Below are 9,222 nucleotides of genomic sequence, written 5' to 3' on the forward strand. Positions count from 1 at the left end.
ATCAATAAATTGTATATATATATATATATATATATATATATATACCTCCATACGCATATATGTTATATATACCTCCATACTCATATATGTTAAATACTAAAATTTGGGCAATTTAATCTTTTAAATTTTACATATTGACAAAGTAAAGCTACTAGCAATACTTTTGGAGTTATTAGCTATAAACCTTAAAATAAATGACCGCCATTTTAAAAAATTACCCATAATACCACTTACCACCAGAAAATGGAAAACTCTTTAGCATTGTCTTTTGACAACAGTAATTTAAATTATAATCCAATGAAAGGAAGTTAATAAATACTTCTAGGCTAACTTGCAATTTTACTTGACTATACTTTTTACGATGAAAAACCTACTGCCAACCTAAAACAATGTTTTTCCTACACTGTGATAGCAAATCAGTAGGACGATAGAAACATATGAGATTTGATATATTATTACATAATTAAGGAAGTCGATGAGCTGATTTCTTAGCAACATACTTTTCGGGAAATGGCTTTTTCAAGCCACTATCATCACTATCATTAGGATATTAAAGAAAATTAAAGAATAATAACCGTATATTGAAAACTGAAACATGATACAAGATAATTACTATATCTATTATTATAATACTAAAATAACTTGAACGTCATATTCATTGTATATACGAATCAGAAATACATCGATTTATTTGAAAATATGGTTAATATAATTAATTATTTCTAGAATTGATGGAAAATGAGTTAATTATATAATTAAATATTGGATTGCTCATAAAAGGTTTTTACAAAATGAGATACACCGACATCGTCTTGAAATAGTTTAAAAATATTCATAGCAACTCGGGCTGTTCCCTTGGAGGGTACAAGCAGGCGGTATGAAATAAATACATCCCTCTTTCAGGTTATAACAAAGTAAACGGTCAATGTTAATATAATAACAATAAAATAACATTTATTTAAGACAGTTTTAAATATTAACAGTAAGACCTAAGAAACTATTATACTAAGTTATATCGATGTTTTGTTGACGTTGAAGACAAAAACATTATTTTGAAGAGGAAACTTGTTAAAGCGCTAATAATGGCCACTGTCAATTCATAGTGCTGACTTTGCAGCTGCTCAAAGGGGAGGGGGATTGTCGTAACAACTGTTTTATTCTTTACCTTCTCTCAGGACGTGGAGGTTGGAAGTGGTTCTTCAATTTGTGGCACTGTACTAAACAATCACAAGGCAGAACCTAGAACCTATAGCTAATAAGTAGCTATAGGTTGTTTCATAATAACAAATCTCCACCACCATCAAACCCATGTGCTAACATTTTAAGATAGGCTTGATAATTTCTACATTGGGGGATTACAAAACTTAATAACTGAAAATAATCAACTATTATAAAAAAACCAAAAAAAAACCAGTTTTTTGAGTTAATAAACAACTAAAGGTAAGGGTCATTCTCAAAAAACATGCCTGTTACAGTTTATAATATCCATTAGACCCTTTTACTTCCCTCAGTCCTAAATTTGTACTTATACTTGCAATTATTGCTCGTTGAAAAACTAGTAATGTAATCATATAAATGCAAATAAATATGTATAAAGATAACGTGGTACTAATTGTAATCATATAACTGCAACTAAATATGTATAAAGATAACGTGGTACTAATTGTAATCATATAACTGCAACTAAACATGTATAAAGATAACGTGATATTAATTGTAATCATATAACTGCAACTAAACATGTATAAAGATAACGTGGTATTAATTGTAATCATATAACTGCAACTAAACTGAAAAAAACGAGATAATGATAAAAAAAAACAAAACATATTTGCATAAAGGAGCAATTAAAATTTGTAAGTTTTAAATGTAACTTGCATTATGTAAAATTTGAAGTTTATATTGTCTCGATATTGAGTGAAAGCAAAATATTACGTCCGGAAACTCAGCGCTGATAAGTTCAGAAAGCGGAATGATAAGAGATATCAAACCGGTAGGGAGAAAATCAATTGGTATAAATGAAAAAATTGGGCATATCTCACAAACTACATCTTTGCTATGATAAATTTAATTTTTTTCTCAATATATTTCCATTGTTTATAAAAATATAATCTATTTAAATCAATAATTTTTTCGCAAACATTTAAAAAAACTGCAAACGATTATTAGGGGTAAAAAAATATAATCAAAACCCCAGTCCAATAATTGTCTATATTCAAAAATGCGTTTCCCTTTACACGGCTAATCTCATTAACAACAGCCAATCGATAATATTGTCTGAAATTTGTTAGAATAATAAAGAAAAATAAACTTAAAATTCAGTAAACATTAACGTTTCATCATCTAATATGTTAATCTATAAATAAATAATATTGCACATTAATTCAGTTGTAAGACAATTCAAGCGGGAACCATTTCTACTTATCCTTTCCCTACAATTAAAGTTTCAACAGTAAAAAATACTTGGATAGATAATTATTGTTATATACTTACAGAGGAAATAATAGAAGGACACGGGCAATAAGAGAGGCGCTACGAGGGATACCAGTGGGAGCGAGAGCGACACTAGCACAACCAACAACAAGCGGTGGCACCGCAGTACTGAAGCATGGGACTACTAGTGGTGGCCGCGGAGGAACCCGAACCTAGCCGAACCTAGCCGAAGACTGCTGCGGTCGGCGTGTCTCATCTTATCCATATTATTATTAATATAAAATTTAGATATCTTCATAATTACTCCGACTCCTGCCAAGTAACTCATAAATGATGACCAGATATTTTCAATTAGATAATTAGTTCTTCTTTTTTAAAAATTTCTTGAACACCCCAATTAATGAATATGTTAATTGAATAGTTATACTACAGTTTATAATAAAATATAGTTAATAGCTATAATATAATAAATATTTCGATTAGACCAATTGGCTCAACTATTAATACCTGGAGGTGCATACTCACATCAGCTGTGCCCTCACCAATTTAACATATTTAAAAACAACAATTAGTACATTACCTATTTCAACTTCTACGCATTACCTTTGTCATAGTATATTAATTGTCTCGTATCTCCTAATTTAATGTACCAGCCATTAGGTAGGAAAGAGGGATTGTTTCAAAAGGTGAAGTCATTTTGATTTTAATTTGGTAAAAGTTTTTGTAACTATATCCCGTTATGCATTTTCCGCAATGTTCAAAAAACAGCTTAGAAGACATCATTTAAATTCCTTCAAACCCCCGTGCACTTGCAGTTTTGATTGCCCCGTATCACACTCACATTACTGAAGACCTGAGCTATAAAAGGATGCCTCTTGTGGCTAAGTAGGCAAAGCGATTATATATTACCAATAACCAGTTGTATATTTCTTATTAAAAGACAACCCTTTATGCAGGGTGAAGCGGGTATATTAATATAAATACATATGTAGTCGTGGTAGGCTGTGGGCGGTTTTAACATTACTGTTGGATCAATGCTTGAATTACATGAATTATTATCATTTGCATGGCTGATCATTGTACTACGAAAATATAAAAACCTCAATTTCAAATACTATTTTAGGTACAAATTTTTATTATCAGTTGCATGTCCGATTATTGTACTACGAAAATAAAAAAAACTCGACTTCATTTACTATTTTAGGCAGACATCTTTATTAAATGATCATTTGCATGGCCGATCATTGTACTACGAAAATATAAAAACCTCAATTTCATATACTATTTTAGGCAGACATCTTTATTATCATTTGCATATCCGATCATTGTACTACTAAAATAAGTTGAGTAGATCTTCAGATGAAACTACGGAAGAATTGGGAGCATCAGAGACCGAGAAGAAGTCGAGGAGCCACGGAATCGAGGTAGTCAAGGGGACAAGGTGAAAACAAGAGGATGGAAACGAGAGAACAGAGGAGAATGGAGGCGAGGGACTGAAGAGAGAACGACGCGAGACATCTCAAGGGGATGTCAGCGGAGAGGCGACCGCACACTGCTGAATTATAATGTGAGGGAGAAGAGACCGGCAGTTCCAACACTGCTTCCATCGTGTCCCGAGAAACCCAAGAAAAACTGTGTAGTGGAGAGAGGACACACCAGATCCTCAAACGTCAATGTAAATTAATCACCCTGGGTGGCCTTTGTGCGGTAGAGGGGGAAGTAGAGATACGTTTAAAATGGTGGAGATTTAGTAGAGAGAAAACTTGCTGGTGCATATCGTAGGGAGTATCTCCAGGGAATACAAAGTGATTGTAGGTTGTGACTTGCTAGGGAAGGTAGATGCTTGTGTTCAGAATATCAAGGGAAATTGGAGAATCAAGTTGGGAGGTAAAATGTACAAATGTCATCGACAGAGAAAAACCAATGGAGCAATAAATCAGGATGAGGACTGGAGACAGAGGCTTAAGAGGGAATATGAAGATATTTTTTTTTAAAGAAAGAGACATGCTTGGGGCAACCGGGAAGACAGTCCATGAGATAATACTAAAAGAAGATAAGGTTACATATGTGAAAGAGATACCCGCAGGCGTTACGTCACCACACCAGGGAATAATTACTGATAGTACATCCCCATACAATAGTCTATTGTGGGCGGTTAAAAAGAAGAGCGCGCCAGGTGAAACTACTTAAAAATATAGAGTGAGGAAGCTGAACGAGAATACCATGACGAAAAGTATCCAATCCGCAGATTTGAAGACATTTTGGACAGGCTGAGCGGGCGACGTTATTCAGCCGACTGGTCCTGCGCACCCGGTGCAGTGTTGGCAGCTCTCCGCTTGTGGTTTCAATTCTACGGAGTGCCGGAGCGCATCTCTTCAGATGCTGGCAGAGAATTTGGCAATGCCATGATTCGAAAGGAAATGATCCTTCATTGACCTAATATGGCATCTCAACACACCAGAGCACCCCAAGAGTAGAGGAGGCATAGAGCGGCTTCATGGCACGTTGAGTGACGTCTTGTGATCTTCGATTATATCAGGTCGACCGGGGACTAGAACCGGACGTGGCGATTGCAGCTTATAATCATTCCATACATGCAGTTACGGGCTTTTCGCCATTTCAGGTCGTCTTTGGGCTTCACGGACACCGGCGGGACTATAAGGGCACGACAGCTGACGGAGAACACATTGCTCGAAGAAGTTTATGGGAGAGAGTACGGGGAAGAATCGAAAAGCCTAAAACCAGGAGGGTGGCGCACGAAAATCTTAAGGTCACAGACAGGATAGGAGCGATCAAAATTGGGACAATTGTATATAGAAAGTTGGGTTCTAATAGGGGTAAGGAGGTACAGTGATATAAGGGCCCGTTCAGGGTGATAATCATTAGAGAGAATAATATTGTTACAATAGAGAGTATCCGAGAACCAAAAAAGAGGAGAACTGTTCATATTGAACAATTAAAACTTCCGGCAATGATAATATAGAGTGTTCTCATATCACCTCCACTTGAAATGTAGTTATTTATTTAATCTTTTGACTTTTAGTTCATTTTATTGTACCAGGAATCTTTTTATTAATTATAAGTTTAATTTATTTATATAGCGTTTACTTTTGGTCTTCTTATGAGTTTTTTTTTTCCTGTGGTATTGGAATAGGGATTTTTTTTTAATTGTAAATAGTTTTCCATATTTTTCTGTATACTTATATTGTACAGTATAGGTTTACGAGGATTGTTTGTAAACTAGTGGGGAGGGGGAGTTACGCTGATACTCCGATGTAAGCTGACTGATTAGATCAGCTGATCAAGTTTATATATAAAGATGTGCTGAACCCAATAAAGCTAGTTGTTACAGTAGTTCAAGTGTGACAGCTTATTCCTTCTTCTCTTTTTTGACATTTATACATATAATCATCTATACACACACAATATATTGTTTAAATTTATTTAAGACTTGTCTTGCACCTGGTGGGCCATTGCCACCTTACTGAAGAGATCAATTATGGTGATCCATTTAAATCCTATCCATGTGAAAGTGTCGACCTGTAGATCGTTGAGCGGTGCATCTGCGGTAAGTGTCCGCCTTTTGGTGGATGTCTGTCATACTTTGTGCGTAGACAAACTTCGCAGTTTCCTAAAACTTCACTGATCGTCTTTTTCATCCTCCACCAAAAGTACCTTCTCTTCAATGCTTGCAGGGTCTCCGAGATTCCTCGGTGATTGGTTTTGCCCTGATGATATGCTACAGTCACCTCTCTCTGGCGTTCGTCTTCCTCCACCACATTCTGTTCTCCACTGGCTCTGACCATCAAACTGTGTGCATCTAACTGTGTTGTATGTATTGTGTTTCTTAAACTTTTTCTGCCTTCTCCTTTAATTTATTACCTAAATTGCAGTGAATGGTCTACATTACTTAATAAAGCTGTTTTCTGGTGAAATAAAATTGTTATTTTAATTTTAAAAAACAGTTGGAACTTTACGATACAGACGTAGAGGGCAGGGATTAAGGCAGTAAACATAAAGGTAACCTAAGGGATTAAAGACTGTTGACCGCCCCCTCTACAGCAGCATCGCCCCACCACAGACCCCCACTACAGGTTTCATATATCGTCATTCGTATTATATTTGTCAAACACACAAATACGAAACTAAGATGTCGGTATGCCCGGTCTGTAAACAGATCGTCGTAAGAGAGGACATGTTAGCACTAGCCTGCAACTTATGTAAAATTTTATATTACAACAAATTTTGTAACACCCCGGACAGCGAAATCTTGCAACATAAAAAACAAAATTGGAATTACCGCTCATGTCAGAGTGTAACCAAGTCAGGGGCTAGGCAATGCTATCAATCAGCACCTAACGGCGTCAAAACACTCCACCTCTAAATATTTTGTTGTCCTCTTTTATGATGTTGCTGGAGCCATTGAAAGTATGTGGTGGCCTAGAATAATGGGGGAACTTAAAAAGCTGCACTGTCCCAGAAATATATACAAACTTATTAAATCCTTCTTAGAGAGCCGTTCAGTCTTCTACCAGTTACCAACAAGGAGAATCACGAGACTGATCCAACGGGGTTGCGCTCAAGGATCCGTTTTAGGTCTCCCATTATGGAATATCAATATGAATCCGCTACTGGCGAATTTACGGGCAGCAGGTAACTAAATAACCCCTGTTATTTTACACTTATGTTTTTGTTTTCCTTTTGTAACTATGTGTTGGTATCTTTTTTAGCCCTGACGAAGCCCTGCAACGTGGGGCGAAACGTTGGCTCATTAAAATAGTATAATTCTACTATATGAGTTTTTTTGACCGAACCCGGACCATATTCCTTTCATCTTTACACACGGTCAATCAATAATCTTCCAGTAAAAACATTGATATTTTAAAATATCGTTACTTACTATACATTATATAAATACATCGATGTTTTAAAATATTGTTGCTTAAAATACATTACCCAAAATACATCGATGTTTTTGAACAACAATCTCAGAAACATAAGGTCCGTTCCAACGATCCCGCATTATAGGCCGTATAATGTATTTTGGGTAATGTATTTTAAGCAAGAAGAATAAGAAGTGTTTTTTTAATCAAAGAATAGGACATCGACTACAAAAAACATCGATGTTTTAAAATATCGTTACTTACAATACATTACTCAAACTACATCGATGTTTTAAAATACATCGATGTTTTTGAACAACTATCTCAGAAACATAAGGTCTGTTCCAACGATCCCGCATTATACGGCCTGTAAGAAGTGGTTTTTGAAACAAAGAATAGAACATCGACTACAAAAAACATCGATGTTTTAAAATATTGTTGCTTAAAATTCATTACCCAAAATACATCGATGTTTTTGAAGAACTATCTCAGAAACGTAAGGTCTGTTCCAACGATCCCGCATTATACGGCCTATAAGAATTGATTTTTTAATCAAAGAATAGGACATCGACTACAAAAAACATCGATGTTTTAAAATATCGTTACTTACAATACATTACAAAAATACATCGAAGTTTTAAAATATTGTTGCTTTAAAAATGCGCTTAAAAAAACGCGCCTGACGTGACAACTTTACGGTAAATATTGGAATAATAATATTAATAAAATAGACACACAATATTTGAATCAAGATATTTATTTTCCTTTACAAATGATATTTATATTTAACAATTAATTTCCATTATTCTGTTCATAGTTGCATTTCATACTTCCGCCTTGCTTCGGCTTGCTCTGGTGTCTCCGACAATTTTAAACGCTTTCTAAAGTCACTTTGTCGATCACTGTTAGATTTAGGATCATTTTCTCGTTTACTACCCATGTTCACTAGTTCAATACCAGTTGTATACTGATTCAATCCTAATATATAGTAGCTATTATAGATTTTTATTTAATACCAAAATTTTATTATGCGCATATTCCTTATTTCAGACATAATTTAATGATCAGAATACATCATTACCCCCACCACCGCACTCTCCGTTACGCTACACTTTTGCCTACATGACTCCCAGTATCTATAACCTCAACAACCCCCACCACCGCACTCTCCGTTACGCTAAACTTTTGCCTACATGACTTCCAGTATCTATAACCTCAATTACCCCCACCACCGCACTCTCCGTTACGCTACACTTTTGCCTACATGACTTCCAGTATCTATAACCTCAATTACCCCCACTACTATACTACTGCTATGTATCAAGGCATTAGCCATGATTTCAACAATATGTCGTTTATTAAGGTTTTTTGCTATCTGTCCCCGATACCTGGTTAGGGCAGGAGTCTCTTACTGCGTCCCCGGATATGAAAACATCAGTATTAAGTTTGTCACATTACCAGAGGCCCCTGAGAAAATTAGATTGGCTAACCTTTAAGTGTTCTAACAAAAATGATAGTTTGTGACGAGGGACCAGAATCAAATTAACCAGGCGCAGGCCCTTCCTGGACAAGTCAAACTTTTTGTTACACATCCTCGGCCCTGAGGAGGGGGACGCCTGCCTCGGGAGTCTTCGGACTTCGATAACCAATCAGAGAAGAGATTTAAAAATAAGGTAACCCCCCAAAAGGGAAGTGGGAGAAAAAGACAAGAGGGAATTTACAAGAGAAGAGACGGACACTCTACAGGAAGGGCTAGACGGAGGAGCACCTCAAGAGGAAGCACCACCACAGTCAGGAGGATGCACTCCGGCCCTACGAAGGCCAGGAGGCCAGGACATCCCTGATGAAACAGAAGACACCCACGGCACTACATCCCACGGCATCAGCAGCTATAAGTATAAATTAA

General features: G+C 36.0%; 1 protein-coding gene across 1 annotated transcript in view; it reads right to left on the reverse strand.

Moving 5' to 3' along the window:
- Positions 1 to 2,608, reverse strand: part of LOC106685778 (uncharacterized) — a 208,665-nt gene extending 206,057 nt beyond the window's left edge. Inside the window, exon 1 of the mRNA XM_067049535.1 lies at positions 2,494 to 2,608. The gene's annotated coding sequence lies outside the window, so the exon portion shown is untranslated. The remainder of the gene's footprint in view (positions 1 to 2,493) is intronic.
- Between the last annotated feature and the right edge of the window lie 6,614 nt (positions 2,609 to 9,222).

Source organism: Halyomorpha halys, unplaced genomic scaffold (genome assembly GCF_000696795.3).
Source record: "Halyomorpha halys isolate HHAL.00 unplaced genomic scaffold, Hhal_1.1 Scaffold741.1, whole genome shotgun sequence".
NCBI classification, from domain to species: Eukaryota; Metazoa; Arthropoda; class Insecta; order Hemiptera; family Pentatomidae; genus Halyomorpha; species Halyomorpha halys.